This window comes from Aythya fuligula, chromosome W (assembly GCF_009819795.1).
Source record: "Aythya fuligula isolate bAytFul2 chromosome W, bAytFul2.pri, whole genome shotgun sequence".
Classification (NCBI taxonomy): Eukaryota; Metazoa; Chordata; class Aves; order Anseriformes; family Anatidae; genus Aythya; species Aythya fuligula.
Window position 1 is genome coordinate 14,881,607 of NC_045594.1, and position 15,511 is coordinate 14,897,117.

Below are 15,511 nucleotides of genomic sequence, written 5' to 3' on the forward strand. Positions count from 1 at the left end.
AGGGAGGGGGAGAGGTGCTCCAGGCGCCGGAGCAGAAGTCCCCTGCGGCCTGTGGTGAGGACCATGGTGAAGCAGGATGTCCCCCTGCAGCCCATGGAGTACCACGGTGGAGCAGGGTTCCATGCTGCAGCCCGTGGAGGAGACCACGGTGGAGCAGGTGGCCCTGCACCGACGGAGGCTGCCGCCTGTGGAAGACCCCTACCGGAGAAGATTCCGGGCCAGACCTGTAGCCCGTGGAGAGGAGCCCACGCAGGAGCAGGTGACCTGGCAGGAGCTGCTGCCCGTAGGGGAGCCAGGTTGGAGCAGTTTTCTCCTGAGGGATGGACCCCGTGGTACGGACCCATATCTGGAGCAGTTCTGGAAGAGCTGCTGCCTGTGGGAAGCCCACGCCGGATCAGTTCATCAAGGACTGCATCCCGTGGGTGGGACCCCACAGCACAGGGGACGAGAGTGACCAAGAAGGAGCGGCAGAGAAGAAGTGCTGTAGACTGTCCATAACCCCCATTCCCCTGTTCCCCTGCGCCGCTCGGGGGGAGGAGGTGGAAGAGGGTGGATGGGGGGGAAGGTGCTTTTGTTTTTTTTTTTTTCCTTTGTTTTCTCACTTCTCTCGCTTGTTAGTTGTAGGCAATAAATCTTACTATCTCCTTATGCCGAGTCTGTTTTGCCCGTTACAATAATTATTGCGTGATTTTCTTGTCCTTATCTCAACCCTTGAGCCCTTTTCACATATTTTCACCCCATTCCTCTTTGAGGAGGGGGAGTGAGAGAGCAGCTGTGGTGGAGCTCGGCTGCCCACTCGAGCGGAACCACGACACCCCATCACTTTTTAGGGTTTCATTAGTTAATTTAATCCCTGATACTTTACAAGTCAGTAATGACGTAGCTGTTCCCCAGTGTACTGGGTTTGATGGCAAGGTTCGGGGGCTGTGAGTAGGGGGGTGGGAAAGTGCAGTGGCAGCCCCCGTGAGAAAAAACCCGGAAGCCTCCCCGTGGCAGATAAGGGACAATTTCATCTGGCCCCAAAGGGGCCCACTGCTGCCCAGAGCCAAGCCATGAGCAATACAGTCCGTGCCTCTGTGAGAGCACATCCACGAAAACAAACAAACAAAGAAACAAACAAAAACCTGCTTCTCAACAGCAGTTGAGAGAGCGAGAAACCCCCCCGCAGACACCAAAGTCAGTGCAGAAGGAGGGGGAGGAGGCGCTCCAGGCGCTGGAGCCGAAGCCCCCCTGCGGCCGCTGGAGAGGCCCCTGGTGGAGCAGGCTGCTCCCCCCTCCCCGATGCTTGGGAAACTGACCAAACACCACAGCAAATATGCAAATATACCCAAACTTCTAGACTGTTACTTAGATAATGCCTACATCCTCTTTCCCTGCTCATTCAACTTCAAACAGCTCTGTTAAATATTACATGCCACACCTTTAACACCTTCAGCAACCCTTTTAACACTTCCTTCATCTTTCTCCAGCCTGTACTTTTCTAATACCAGCACCAAAGGCTCAGTCAGGGTCCAACTTAATTCCATACCTTTTCCCTCCAAGATACTGAAACAACATATCAATATAGCATATTTCATCCCATTTTCCTTCTTTCCTCCTTCTTCCACTCTGGATATTCCTATTCGAAGTGGCCAGCCTGGCCACACTTAAAACATCTTATCAAAGCCTGTCCCTGCTAGGATTCAGGCCACAACACAGGCAGCCTTCTTTGCCTGCCATTCCTTCATCTCTCTTCCTCTCCTTTCCATCCTGGCCCTGACTCCCCCTGAAGATTTTCTTCCTCTTTCTCCAACCCTCTGCTTCACTACCCGCTGCACTGTCAATACCATTAGTTTCGATCTCTCTTTTTTTTTCCTTCTTTTCTCCCCTCCGGACACACACCTCCAGGGCCTCCCGCAGGAGGGTCCCCCAGTGACTGTTCACTACATCCCCCCACCTTCTGGAGCATTTTCTGCGTATTTTGCCAGGCTTTAATCACACAATGAACTTTCAAGAGCCCTTGGGATACCGGGTCCTCGGGACTCATCCCCGAGTACTTTCTCATTCTGACCCCAAGTCTCTCATATGATTTCTGTGTTGCACACTATCCTTACTCCAGCCAGGGTTGGCAAGTGGGTATTTCTGCCCTGCCGGTAGTACCCCTGGTCCTGGAGGATGAGCTCTTTCCCATTCTTGTATAGCAGCTCTCCTCCTGATCATTCCCATCTCTTTCCCTGTAAACAACATACTTATAGGCATAATTCCCTCCCCCAAGAGTATAAGTCAGGTCGTAGGAACTGGTCTAATTGTTCAACTAGGCTGTTGGGGTCCTCGAATAAAGACTTCCTCTCCTTCTTAAAAGTCCTAACCTCTCTGCTGGTAAGGAGGAGGGGGTAGTTCACCTAAGAGGATACACTGTTAGTGTTAGTACTGTTAGTATCAGGGAAGGCAAAATTCTCAATATATCTTCTACCTTGTTCTAATTCTTGCCAGAGCCTAGAGTACGATCCTTCTTTAGGGACAGTGTTAACTACAGTCCCTGTCTCCCTTCCTGGAGTGACTGCTGCTGCCACGGGTACAATATTAGGATTATAGGGAGCATAACTTGGCTCCTTCTCTGAAAAAGGAAGCTTATTGTTTACACATAAACGTAAAGCCTGAATTTTCATCAGACCCGTATTTTGGCCAAAATACTGCTGTTTCCTTAATTGGTTCTTTTGTCCAGACTGATACACAATATTTAACCTTTTTTTTTTTTTTAATTATTTTTCTTTTACAATCCCTCTAATTTTGGGATTGTTTCCAATTTCTTATCATTCTTCAGGAAGAACTATTGGTAGGCACTCTCCCAGGGATATCTCCCTGTCCCCTGGAACTCATATTTTCCCATCTTTCCTAACCCTCGCCAGTATGTGCTACAGAATTTTCCCTTCTGCAGTGTACCACACACCAACGTACTGAAAGATGGGGGTGTACCGCCAAGCACTTCCCTGTGCCAGAGTTACCGCACACCTGAGTTTACCAGATTCCCTGGTGTACTTCCAAGCACTTCCCCGTGCCAGAGTTACCGCACACCTGAGTTTACCAGATTCCCTGGTGTACTTCCAAGCACTTCCCCGTGCAAGGATTACCGTACACCAGATTCCCCTGGTGTAGTGCCAGCACTTCCCCGTGCAAGGACTTACCATACACCAGATCACCCGACCCCCAAGGCAATACTTAATATTTCTTACCTTGGTCTGTGCACAGAGTTACCGGATCGATTCTTAAAAACCCGGAGTGCCTACCTTCTTCCTTTCCCCACTACTTCACGGATCCTGCCTCTTTAATCAGTCTTGGGTCCTCTGTCAGCTCTCCGCAGAACCACCCCTGTCGATGGGACCGCCGAAATCAGCAGGGCATGCCTTCCTGCTGCTGTGGCGGTGAGGCTCCCCAGTAGGTGACTGGATCCCGGACGAGCCCCCAAATTGCGAGAAACACTCCGTAGCCAATAACTTAGGCTCAGGCGAGGATCTCAGTGAAGTAGTAATTTATTCGCGATTGCAATGGCGGGCACCCCACAAGCAGGAGAGAGCGCATCTACTAGTTCCAAAACACAGTTTATATACCTTATGATGGCAGGACCCTCCCCTGTTTCCCCACTGAGTGGGTAATCCAGGTTCATAATCTATCTGATGCTTCACAAACAATGCATGGCCTTCAGTCGCCGGCCTGTTAAATTTCAAATTTCTTTTGACATTTTTACTGCTTGAAGTGGTAATGTTTCTTCACTTATCTGACTTGACTTGACACTGTGATTTTCACCTAATTGTCCTAAGGAGTCTGATTGTCTGCATTTTACAAGGTCGCCTGCTAAACTTTCTTATCACTGTAAGCATATCTCAGTACCACATTCCCTCCTTCTAAACAATGTAACTCTGCAAAAACAACATTTCTATTCCCACAATGAGGCGATCAAAGTGCCTGTTCCCGTCCTGGTCTCCATTCTGCCAGCCTGTTCCTCTTCACTCCTTTTTCCTGCTTCTTTATTGATGACATAACTTCATCGTGTTGCCTTTTTCTTTTTCTTTTTTTTTTTTTTTTTTTATCTTGAGGGCAGGCTCCCCTCTTATACCCTTCTCTCCACAGCAGTTCTTTTCAAAACAACTTTTCATTGGTCAAACAACTTTGCAAATAATAACTACAGCAAACACCCAGCAACTTCCATGCCTTAATGGCTGGAGAACAAGCAACCCGAGACTGCATGGAGTCTCCTGAATCACCCTTCTTTGTTCCCTCTAAACTCTTTTACATTCCTGATGGCCTCGTCGTTAAGAGTCTAATGTTATCTCAATCATGGGGTTTTCCAACCCCCATGGCCACATTCCTAAATCTCCCCCTTCTTTATTAATATCTACCATTTTCTTGACACGAATTACCACTCCATATATAACACAAATATGTTCATAGAAATTAAATATGTTGGTCAGAAGTCACTATCTCTACTGGCAGAAGGAAGGAATACCTGATACAGCTGGGGTTTAATTTAGTAATAATTGGAACATTTCACTTAAAAGCCAGGCTTGATGCACCACTTCCTGTAATATGCAAGAATTTGCTTAAAGAAAGAAAATTGTAATTTAGATCACCTGAATTTGAAAATTATTGCTGTTTTATTGAAGTTGATCAGAGATAGATGGTTGGTTCCTGTCAGCATGATAAATTTCATTGATGTTGTAACCATGTCAGAGGGCAAACACATTGGAAGGAGGCCTCTGTTTCTGTTGACTTTAAATAATTCCTGTGTTAGCTTCATGGTAGCTTGCTTAGAAAAGACAAATTGGTCGGGTAGCCAGATAATCTGAAGCAGATAACTGTTCCTTTAAGGTGAAATTAAAGCAAAAGTGGCTGACTGATCCCAATATTTAAAGATTTCAACTGAAGATCATGCTTAGAGGTGCTATCATTCTTCTTTCAAATCCAGATCCCAGAAAGCCCTGTCCACTTGAATTCTGAGAGTTCTTAACTCTATCATCCAGTTGAGAAGACTGTGATTTTTTTTACAGTAGTTAAGGCTGATTCTGTTTAAGCTGGGAGGATGTCAGAATAGCAAAAGTTTCTGGGATCAGAGGAAACCTGGTTCTTACCCAAGGCTACTTAATAGCATTCAAAGTTTCTAGAAGAGTTCAGCCATTCTATTCCCAATCAAACTAGGTAGTACTTCAAAGCTGAAGTTTTTGTCTATGTTGTAACAGAAAATGTCATGTATCACGCTACTTTTACTTTTAATTAAATACCCATTTGATTTGTTAAGGCAAACTGTGCCTCAGCTATTCACTTGTTTTTATTTTTGAATCAATTATTTGATTTGGTAGAGGATAACATAATATTATTGATGTTTTCCATTTTGTTCTTTGTCAGTTTAAAGCTATGAATAGTTCTTGACGTTACATCCTTGAATGATGTAAGAAAATGTGATAGACTGATTTGGTGAAAGTGCATCTTATTTTTATCATTTTGTCTAGATCTTTATTTGCATTCCTAGCAGGATACTTTTTTGTTCTTATGATGGTGAGGAAACATTAGACTGCCTCTGGCTCCCAAGGCCTGTTTAGGGATGTGCTGCTGCCTACTGCCGTAACCAGGGAGAGGTACCGCTGCTATGAAGCTGTCTTAGTTTCAGCTAGGATAGAGTTAATTTTCCTCCTAGTAGCTGGTAGAGTGCTATGTTTTGGATTAGGATGAGAAGACCACTGATAACATGCTGATGTTTTAATTATTGCAGATCAGTGCTTACACCAAGCCAAGGACTTTTCAGCTCCTCGCTCTGTCCTGCCAGTGGGCAAGCTAGGGGTGCAGCAGGAGCTGGGAAGGGACAGACCCAGGACAGCTGACCCAAACTGGCCAAAGGGGTATTCCATACCATCTGACATCATGCTGAACAATATATAGGGGTGGCTAGCTGGGGTGGGGGATGCTGGCTGCTCGGGGTTAGGCTGGGCATCAGTCAGCGGGTGGTGAGCAATTGCATTGTGCATCACTTGTTTCGTACACATTATTAATAGTAATACTGTTATCATTATTATTATTATTTTCCTGTCTTAATAAACTGTCTTTATCTCAACCCACAGGGTTCACTTTCCTGTTTCTCTCCTCCATCCCAGAGAGGGAAGGGGGAGGGTGAGCGAACGGCTGTGTGATGTTTAGCTGCCGGCCGGGTTAAACCACAACAGAAGCACTTGCCACCCTCGCGGGGAAACCCTAGGCACCCCACGGCAGGGAAGAGGGGAGGGGAAAAGGCGGATGCTCACCGTCCCAGGGCCTGGTAGCCTCCATTTTGAGAGCCATCAGACAGACGCCTGCCATCTAGCTACGGACCAGCCCACACTACACTTCGTTATAACTGCCAGCAGGATAGGGGGAGACGGCAGTAGAAGAGGAAGGTGAGGGCGCTTGTGTAATAGTGAGTGGTGGTGGACTGGGTGGAGGATTGCTTGCGCTCCTGTCGCAGTTCGGAATTCACAGTGCGCCTGCGCATTGACGGAGACGAGGGCGGTGTCCGGCCCTGTGTTTTGAACGGCTCAATGCGGTGAACTCACAATTTGGCAGGAAGGTGAGGAGGCCTCTATTCTGGAGGTAGAGCTTGTGTAGAGAGAGGGGGATCCAAATGTGGCAGAGGCAAGCAGGAGGCAGCAACACTGACGGCGGAGGAGGGCAAACGAGACGAGGAGAGCAGCTGTTCCCGCTACTGCCGCAGAGAAGCTGAGTGGCCTGGCGAGGCAGGAGGGCTGCTGAGGCTGCAATTCCGGCAGTCCTGGTCTGCTCGCCTGGCAGTCCCGACCTCCTATTCCCCCGGCAGGTAAGTGAGTGGTGAACGCTAGTGGGGGGAGAGCGCGTGGCCCGTGGCGTGGCATGGCTTGGCCTGGCCTGGCCTAGCCTAGCAATGCCTAGTAATGGGCAGAGCCAGAGGGAGTCGCTGTGAGATGAGCTGGAGCCACCATTCCTAGCTTTCCCTCCCCTGAGGCTGATGTTATTTATATACTTGCAGTGTTCAGGCTCTGTTACCCTTCCTTCTTCGGCGCCCGCCTCGGCGGCCCGCCCGGAAACCGCGGGAAGTGGGCGAGAGTGGGGCTGCGGGGCTCTCGGGCTTATGTTGCCGTCTCTCTCTCTTCTCTTCCCCCTTAGTGCCCCGGCTCTTTAGCAACCCCCGCCCTTTCGGTCTTCGGAGGGACTGCTGTCCTCTGGCACGGTGTCTGTGTATCCATCCCCATCCCCCGCCGGAGGGGAAGGATTTCGGCTGCATATCTTTCCCCCCTTCCCTCTACGGAGCTATTGTATTGTGGGCTGGGGCCCACCGAGGGTCTCTCAACCTCTCTGTCGATAGCGCACGTTGGGGGAGGGAGGCATGCCTCCGCCCTTCCCCCCTTCCCGTCGCGAAAAAACAAGGCGAAGGGGGTGTGAGGGTGGCGGCGGGGCTCGGCTGCGTCACAGCGGCTAGAAGGTGTAGCTGGGAAAGTCGCCGCCGTGCTAACGCGCTGGGCTGGCTGCGCTGGGACTGCACGCACCGCTACCTGGGGCACCCAGGGCGTATGTGTATGCGCGCGCTCCGCTTGGGCTTTGCGGGATTCCTTTGTCTGCTGCTGCCGCTGCTTTCTCCCCCTCCTTTCTTTCCCCTTTCTCCCAGACTCTAAGCGCTGCTGCAGGTTTGTAGATACTGGACCAACACTTACAACATGGCTGACGCTTTGCCCTGGTTCTCCATTAGGCTCTCCTTCTCTGTCTCTGCCGCTTAGTCTCTCCTCCATTAAGGGTTTTGTTTCTTCGCCCTCATCTGCTGTCAAAAAAAAAAAAAAAAAAAAAAAAAAAAAAAAAAGGAGGAAAAACAATGCACCGTCCTTATTGCGTGCGTGGTGGGATTTCAAGGGTAAGGATCCTCGCTTTGAAAGCTTTCTCCTTTCGTTTTGTTGTAAACAAAACGAAAGTTAAAATCAGAATGGAGTTGGGAACCTGGCAAGGCCTGGAAGGTGGGCTGGTGGGGGAGAATTAGCTGAGTCCTGCTGAAAGAGGCTAGAGTGGAATTCTTTTATCTTTCTTTTTTTGATGTGTGTGTGATGTGCCAAATATACTGGCTGAGATGAAATACCACCGTATTACACTTGCAGAATGATCTAGTGCTGTTTCTTTAACTTTAGGATGTAGTTCAGAATAAGGTATCAACTCAGCACAGTTGAAAAAAAAATTGAGCTAATCATGTTAGAATAGACACTGTGTAGGTAAGAGCAGTAGCTTTTTTTTTTTTTTGGGGGGGGGGGGGCGGCGGGGAGGGTGGTGGTGTCTTGGCTTTTCCTGTATCTCCTTGTCAATATCTTAAATAGCTCACAGCTCATAGTAGACAAAACTGGAATTAACACTTGCTGTGTCTCTTTGCATTGCTGGTTTTCTGTCACAGATTACTTTGCCCTAGTGATGACGATAGCGCAAAATAGGTGCCTTTTTCTGTTAAAAGGAATACTTTTTTTTTTTTTTCTTTAAAAGACAAAGCATTGTGAACTGAAGTGTGATACTGAACTGCAAGACATTGTGTTTCTGACCTAATACAAGGCAAATGTTCAGTTCAGCACCACCAACCTGTTATTCAGAGCACCTCCTGGTCTCAATGAAAATATCTTTGTGAAATATCTTTGTGTATATATAATATGTTTATAAATATTTTATAATTTACTACATATTAAATGTGTGTGTGTGTGTATATGTGTGTGTGTATATATATATATATATAAAAAATGTAAATGGTATAAAGCCCAAATAACATTCAAATGTTGATTTGGGGGGGGGGTTGTAGATCTAGATTTTAACTGAAGGATGAATGCTCAAGGTGCAAAGAATGTGTTGCTTTCTAGATGTGTTACTGTAACTCATAGTAAATGTTTTATTTTCAAAGATTGTATTTAAAAAACAGTCTTTATTCAAAGCACATACCCATTGATAGTCATGACTATCAATCTGAGCAGTGTCCTAAAGTAATGTTTTAACTCTTCATTGTCAACTTTGCTTTGGAAGCTTCTAGTGGAGAAGCATTGATATAGCATAATCATTGTTTTTACTGATATAGAAGTAAGTAGTTACCTAATTCTAGCATTTAAGTGTAGTATCATATATGAATACTCTTAGTTTTTTAATTTGTGACTGTTTTTTCTTCAAATTTTTCCATTCCCATTAACAATTCTCGATTACCTGGAGGAGAAAATAAATGATAATATTGAGTTTGCAACAACATAAAACTTGAATGGAGTCATCCAAATTACATTTTAGAATGTGCATCTGTGTCACAGATCCCGAGCTATCGGTAATACTTCTAGATAGTGAAGTCTGAGGGAGTGTCTGTAATCTGATATATTAGTGGATTTGTGCAGCAGTCTTTTTACTTTCAACGAACTATCCAACAAGGTAATACTGGTAAAACAAACAAACAAAAAAAAAACCAACACAATAGAATGGTTTGATACTTTGTCATTCATTATGATAGTGACCAAATGTTGAAATTATTGCTAACTTTCTTATTAAAAGCGTGAAATGATGAGATATGCAGTTTCTCCCTCTGAATAGTCTTTTTGATGCTTAAGCAAGTTATCTTGCATGCAGAACTAAAAATAAACAATTAGACAAAAACATACAATTCACCACCAAGAATCCATTTAAATAATGGGTTTAAAGTGGAAATATTTCACTTTGAAATAGTCATGATGGGTTTTTATTCTAGTATACTGTAATTTTCTTGCTAGAGTTTATTTTTTTGGTAAAGTTCAGCTCTACACGCGAGAAAAATCTCAGTTTTCTTCAGACAGGATCTTCTGTGAAGCTATTTTATTCGCGATTGCAATGGTGGGTGTCCTGCCAATTAGGAGCGCATTATAGTAAACAAATAACCTTTTATTCCCTACTATCCGATGCCAGATCACCTCCCATGTTTCCTCATTGGCTGAGTATTACAGGTTCACAAGCTACTCAATAATCCTCTATACCATATATTTACAATTTTTCTTTTTTTCAACCCTTTAATTTCTCCCTTTTCCTTTTTTTCCCTTATGTTTTGAGAGCCTGTGATCTTTGTTTTACTGTTCCCACACTGCTCATCCTGTTTTTCTCAGTCTTCTACCTTATTTTGGAACAGTGAGGCCTTCTACTGTCCATTTATCTACTTAGCATTTCTTCTTGTTATGACTACACAACTACCTTGGAATACAGAAAATTAGTTCTCTACTGCAAAAACATAACTTAGTTTCTTGCATACATTATTAGCTTTATAAATATTTCTTGTTTATAGCATCTTTGCTATAACTTGTGATTGTGTTCCTTTGAATGATACTTAGAAGGTTTTTCTTCCTGCCTTGGTTATCTAGATGAGTTTGTCAAAAAACAATATTGTTGGTCTTCCTTTGGGTCCCATGGGGAGTTGATCTAGTTGAAGAATCTGCAAAATCTTTGTACCTTTGGTGCCAAGTAGTGAAGACACTCCAATATTTTGGTCCTTGTGGGTAATTTTAGGCTATGCTTAGCCAAATCAAAAACTATAGTTATTATTAAAATTGTCTCTTTCAAAATTGTTTGCTTGCTCATATTGTGAAATGAGGTGGGGGATTGGGGGAAGACTTCAAGAAATGTACAGGCTCTGTGATAGACATGCTGAGAGATGTTAGAAATAAATTGATTACTTCTTACGAGAAATATTTTTCAGTAAAACTGATCACGGAACAAATCATGACTGAATGTAGTACTAAATATTTGTGAAATTTCCAACTAAAATATGAAGTCCTGAAGGTAGCAAACATTTTTGGTCCATCTTATACGTTAATATTTTCCTATATTTTTCTTATGAAAAATGTTCTTCTATTGACTTATCTGTAGCTTTCATTGCTAACTGTTGCCAAGTTGAACTCTGATATGTTAAGATTTGTAAATATCATACTGATACAATAGGCCTTTTAAAGCTGTTTAAATGTAATGCATTATTTGCTTAAGTTTTGACAAATGAAACAGCTTTCAATAAGATTGTGTTCTCTGAAGGAGAGTAACAACCAGTCTTTTTAGATATTGAAGTCTGCTGTTGTAAACTTCTTGTGCTTTGCCCCCCCCCAATTGTTTGTTAATATGGTAACTCATTTTCTGTTTGGGTGGTCAGATAGCTTGTTTCTAATAGGTGCTAGGGTTTTTGTTTGTTTTCATTGTATTAGTACTCTTTGGAATTTGGTAAGCTTATAGTTTGAAGGCAAATAGTGACCTTTCTTGATGTTGCTTTTCCTAATTGCTACTTTTTCCATATCAAGATGAGGCCCACTTGCTATCCAAAGCAAATGCTGCCTACATGTCATCATACCATGTGACATAAAGGAATGGGGAATGCGACCTTTCTTATATGAACATCCAGACTGTTTCCATATACATCTCCATGACAAAGACAGGTGTTGAGTTTCTTGAAAAAGTGTAGTTAATCTGTATTTTATCTGTGAACAGTGAAAAACAGGCCTGGGATCACTGAAGTAGTTTTCAAATAATAATGAAATTATTTAATTAAATGACATACAGTAATTATTATTTTTACCATGTGAGAGTGGTTGGATTTAACTTAATCTAAAATGTGAATTTGGTTATTGGCTTTGTTGTGCAGAATTTAGGAGGTGAATTGATTTAGCTATTGGAGAGGTTGAGGAGAATATCTTTTTATATTTATTTTATGTAATGTAGGTTGTAAAATTGCTATAAGTCCATGTTATGTGATGTTTGACTTGCTTTACTTGGTAACTATATATTTCAGCAGTTTGTGGATCCATTACAAATTGTTGCTATTAACCATGGTGACTATATTAGACTTAAATGTTACCTAATTTCATTCTAATATGTGCAGTTATTGCAAGGTGGTTGAAAGGTATTGTTGAATTAACTGTTATGTTTTCTTTATAGACAGATCTCCAAGAAAATACCATTATAAAAGATGAGTTACTGACAATATGCTGTAAACACTTGCAAGTAGGTTTTTATAGTTCTGTCTTCCCCATTAGCTTTTAGTGTTGATTTTTTTTTTATTTTATTTTTTTTAATATTAGTGTTGAATGCTCTTGTGCTATTCAAGTTCTGTGCTTCTATATAGTGGTGAAAGTAGATCTTAATTTCAAGAGTGGAATCTGTGGATTTCAACAACTTAATACATCCTTAACAGATGAGCTGCTGAACTTTAGACCTTCAGTTGCAGGTGGTAGTTTGGATAGAGGAGAACTCTATATTTTTGTTTTTTCATTAATATTCCAACTGTTTTTATATTGATGACTTATAGTAGCCTTTTATAGGGAGAACATTTATATCATGGTGATCAGCTGTTGAATCTACTTGCCATCTTTGGAGTTAACAAATCAAATTGATTGAAATCCCCTCCCCCAAATCACTAAACTTTTCTTGCCCACAACATGTCTGTCTTTTTTTCTTGCTATCCTTTTTCAAATGCTGTGTCAAATATAATGTACTATACTGAATTTTAGTAGATGTCTCTTATATGCATAGAAAACTACCTATCATACTGATGAGTGTTGTGCCTATGTTCCTTATGTTTGGAGAGTAGACTTTTTTTATTCATTTTTCTGGGAGTGATACAAATAATGAAAATAGGCTTGGAAGATGTAGGTTGTCTGACCTGTATTTTACTCAAAACAGTCAGTTATGTCTGTATGATTCTGGACCTGTTCAGTCAAAATATATGCTGACAGGAATATCTTTTCAAAAAAAAAAAAAAAAGGCTAATCAGAAAATTCTGCCTGTCTGTAGAATATTGCCCAGGCTTATTGGTGTTGGAATAGTGAGTGACTGTAAATCAGCAGGGGATTGCTGAGACTGGGTGTGAGCAGGAATGTGATTTAATTAACATGCAGGAATGTGAATTGATTAACATGCATATCTTGCTTATCTGGCCAAAGTACAGGACAGTTGTTGGAGATTTGCAGTTGAACAATGGGCCCGGGAACTACAACAAATAAGCGGTGTGTGGGGTGAGGCAGGAGCCTCACAACCTGATGTTTCAAGTAAAGCCGGGAAAGCAACCTGTCTCTGTACAGAAAGTTGGTCTCACCTCCCCCTTCCTCTTGATCAAACAGTGCAACAAGCCTTGCTGAGAGCTAGTCACATGATAAATGACTCGGTCCCACCTCACCAGGAGTGTAAATCTAGTATTCAGAATCCTTTTTTTTTGGGGGGAGGTATAGAGGATGAGAACTCCAATTATCAGGCGGGTTGACAGGCCTGGACCTCTCTCCTTCCCAAGCAGGGGTGCCTCTTGGTAAGACTTTCTTTCGCCTCTGACTGTCAGATGTTACCTGGGAAAATGTTGATAACTAAAGTGCTATACTATTAACTTCAGCTCAATTATTGCAGTAAGTGAATTTATCAGTGGCAATTCTGAATCTGTGATATCTGTCACCTTAATAAATTACCTATCTTTACAGCTTTGTGAAACTGTCTCAGTGAAAGTCCTTGGCAGGGCTCTGAAACAGGCAAACATTGACTCTAATAAGTGGCTATACCGATAATCCTTTAAACATAAACCATTGGCCAAGTCTGGGACTAGGAATTGATCCAGCCGCACCTAGGTTCCTCTCTGAGTAGGAGTTTAGAAAGCAAGGGGGTTCTTTCTGAACCTCGTGACTCAATGGGAGGGCCTCCCTCATCCATATACCCTTAACACAACAGTATAAAATAATAGTGTCATGTGGCACAAATACTCTTAAAAAATCTGGCTCTTAAATACTTTTAGAGTTAGGGAGTACACAGGTGTTTGACATATTTGGAAACTGGAAAGTATTGGGCCCTTATGGGGTAGGGGGAGCATCCACAAAGGCTAGCCTTAGATCCCAGAGGTTCATGTCTTAATCACTGAAGGAAGAAGGTAAAGGCTTCTTTAGAAGTGAATATGAATAGAAATCTTTCTTGGTCCACTGACTGCTGAGGGCACCTCAGGTTACATCTCTTCTTATCTTCTGTTCCACAATCTCATTAGTAGAAATATACTTTATTGTTATGTGTCAGCCACAAGACAAAGAGCAAGCAACCTCTTTTCTGATTCGTGCACTGTCTTAACAGTTTGATTGTTTAAAGTTGGTTGGGGGTGGGGGGTTCACTTCTACCCTCAGTTATAGCTGTGTTGGCTTGTATAGAGAGGACAATGAGGCAAACGTTACTTAATATGTCTAGGGGTGTAGCTGTATTAATAATGGATGAAAAGTACATTTTAAAACGATAACAACTTGAGACAGGATTTTTTGCTGTGAATGAACATCCTATCTGAGGCCTCTGTCCATGCTTATAGGAGACTGTTCAGATGGGGGTATCTAGTTGAAATACGAAGCAGGGATAGGTGGGTTGGCCCTGGCTGGCAGACAGAGTCTTACCCAGCTGCTGTTCCCCCCACCCACCCCAGCGTGATGGAGGGGAGAAAATAGGAAGAATAGGAGCAAGAAAGCTTGTAAAGACAGAGTGAACACTTAACAATTATTGTCATGGGCAGAACAGACTTAACTTGGGGTGTTTTAACTTATGGAAATACTTTTTCTTCTCTCTTTTTTTCCAGGCTCAACCTCATTCCAAACTCCTACCCTTGTGTTGCTGCTTTCTTCTCACACTTTTTCTCTGCTCTGGCATAGGTTCTCCACAGGCTGTACACCTTTCAGAAATATTTGCACTGGTGTGGGTCTTCTATGGGCTGCAGTTCCTTCAGGAATATTTGCTCTGCTATGCAACTCTTCCTCTTTTGACCTTGGTGTTCACTCTGTTTTCTACTCCTTCTTGTTCTCTCTTCCTCTGGTATTTTCTCCCACTTTTAAAATATATTTTTATATTCTTCAAGACAAAAGTACCTCCATAATTTCCTGTTTTTTTTTTTTTTTTTTTTTTTTTTTCTCTATTTGGGCTGCATGTACAATAAATAGAATAATTTAGATGCAGAAATTTTTGGTAAGAGTTTAAGAAATGAATGCACATCTTATGTAGGATAAGCAAGGTATGGTAGGGAAAAGAGATTCCGAGATGGTCTTGATTCTTAATCTTGACTTCCTTTTTGGCTACCTTTTTTTTTTTTTTTTTTTTTTTTTTTTTACCTTTTTGTTAATATAGGACAAGAAGAATTAAATGTTTGATGGAGGCATTTTGCTTGTTTGTAGAGGCAGTTCATATACTCACTCATGTAGCTGTTCTCTGAAAGTATATTTTTCCACGGTGGAAAATATAGCCCACATGTGGGCTACAGCCCAGTCCTAAATTTATCTGTAGTCAGACAATCAGTCCTTAATGTGCACCGTGAAATCTCCTCAACATAGCTGTTGTTCCAAGATGATAGTCTGGGCTGTTTTTCATTCTTTGTCTGCTACCAGCTCAGAGCAGATTTCTGCAGGTTTGCTATCAGGCAAAGTCGTTGTGGCCAGTGATTCACATAAAATTTGCCAAAACTAGGGTAAAGCTCATTGAAATGAGCTAGAACTTCATAAATGACCTATCAAGTGGCCTAAGTTTATATGTC

At 42.7% G+C, this 15,511-nt stretch overlaps 1 protein-coding gene across 3 annotated transcripts in view; it reads left to right on the top strand.

The window, feature by feature from the left end:
• The first annotated feature begins 6,407 nt into the window (after positions 1 to 6,407).
• Positions 6,408 to 15,511, top strand: part of LOC116501469 (spindlin-Z) — an 85,018-nt gene continuing 75,914 nt past the window's right edge. Inside the window, exon 1 of one of the 3 annotated variants that reach the window (XM_032207057.1) lies at positions 6,408 to 6,817. The gene's annotated coding sequence lies outside the window, so the exon portion shown is untranslated. Of the gene's footprint in view, positions 6,818 to 7,578; positions 7,883 to 15,511 lie in introns of those variants that run through there. The other 2 variants (XM_032207053.1, XM_032207056.1) reach the window with 2 other exon arrangements.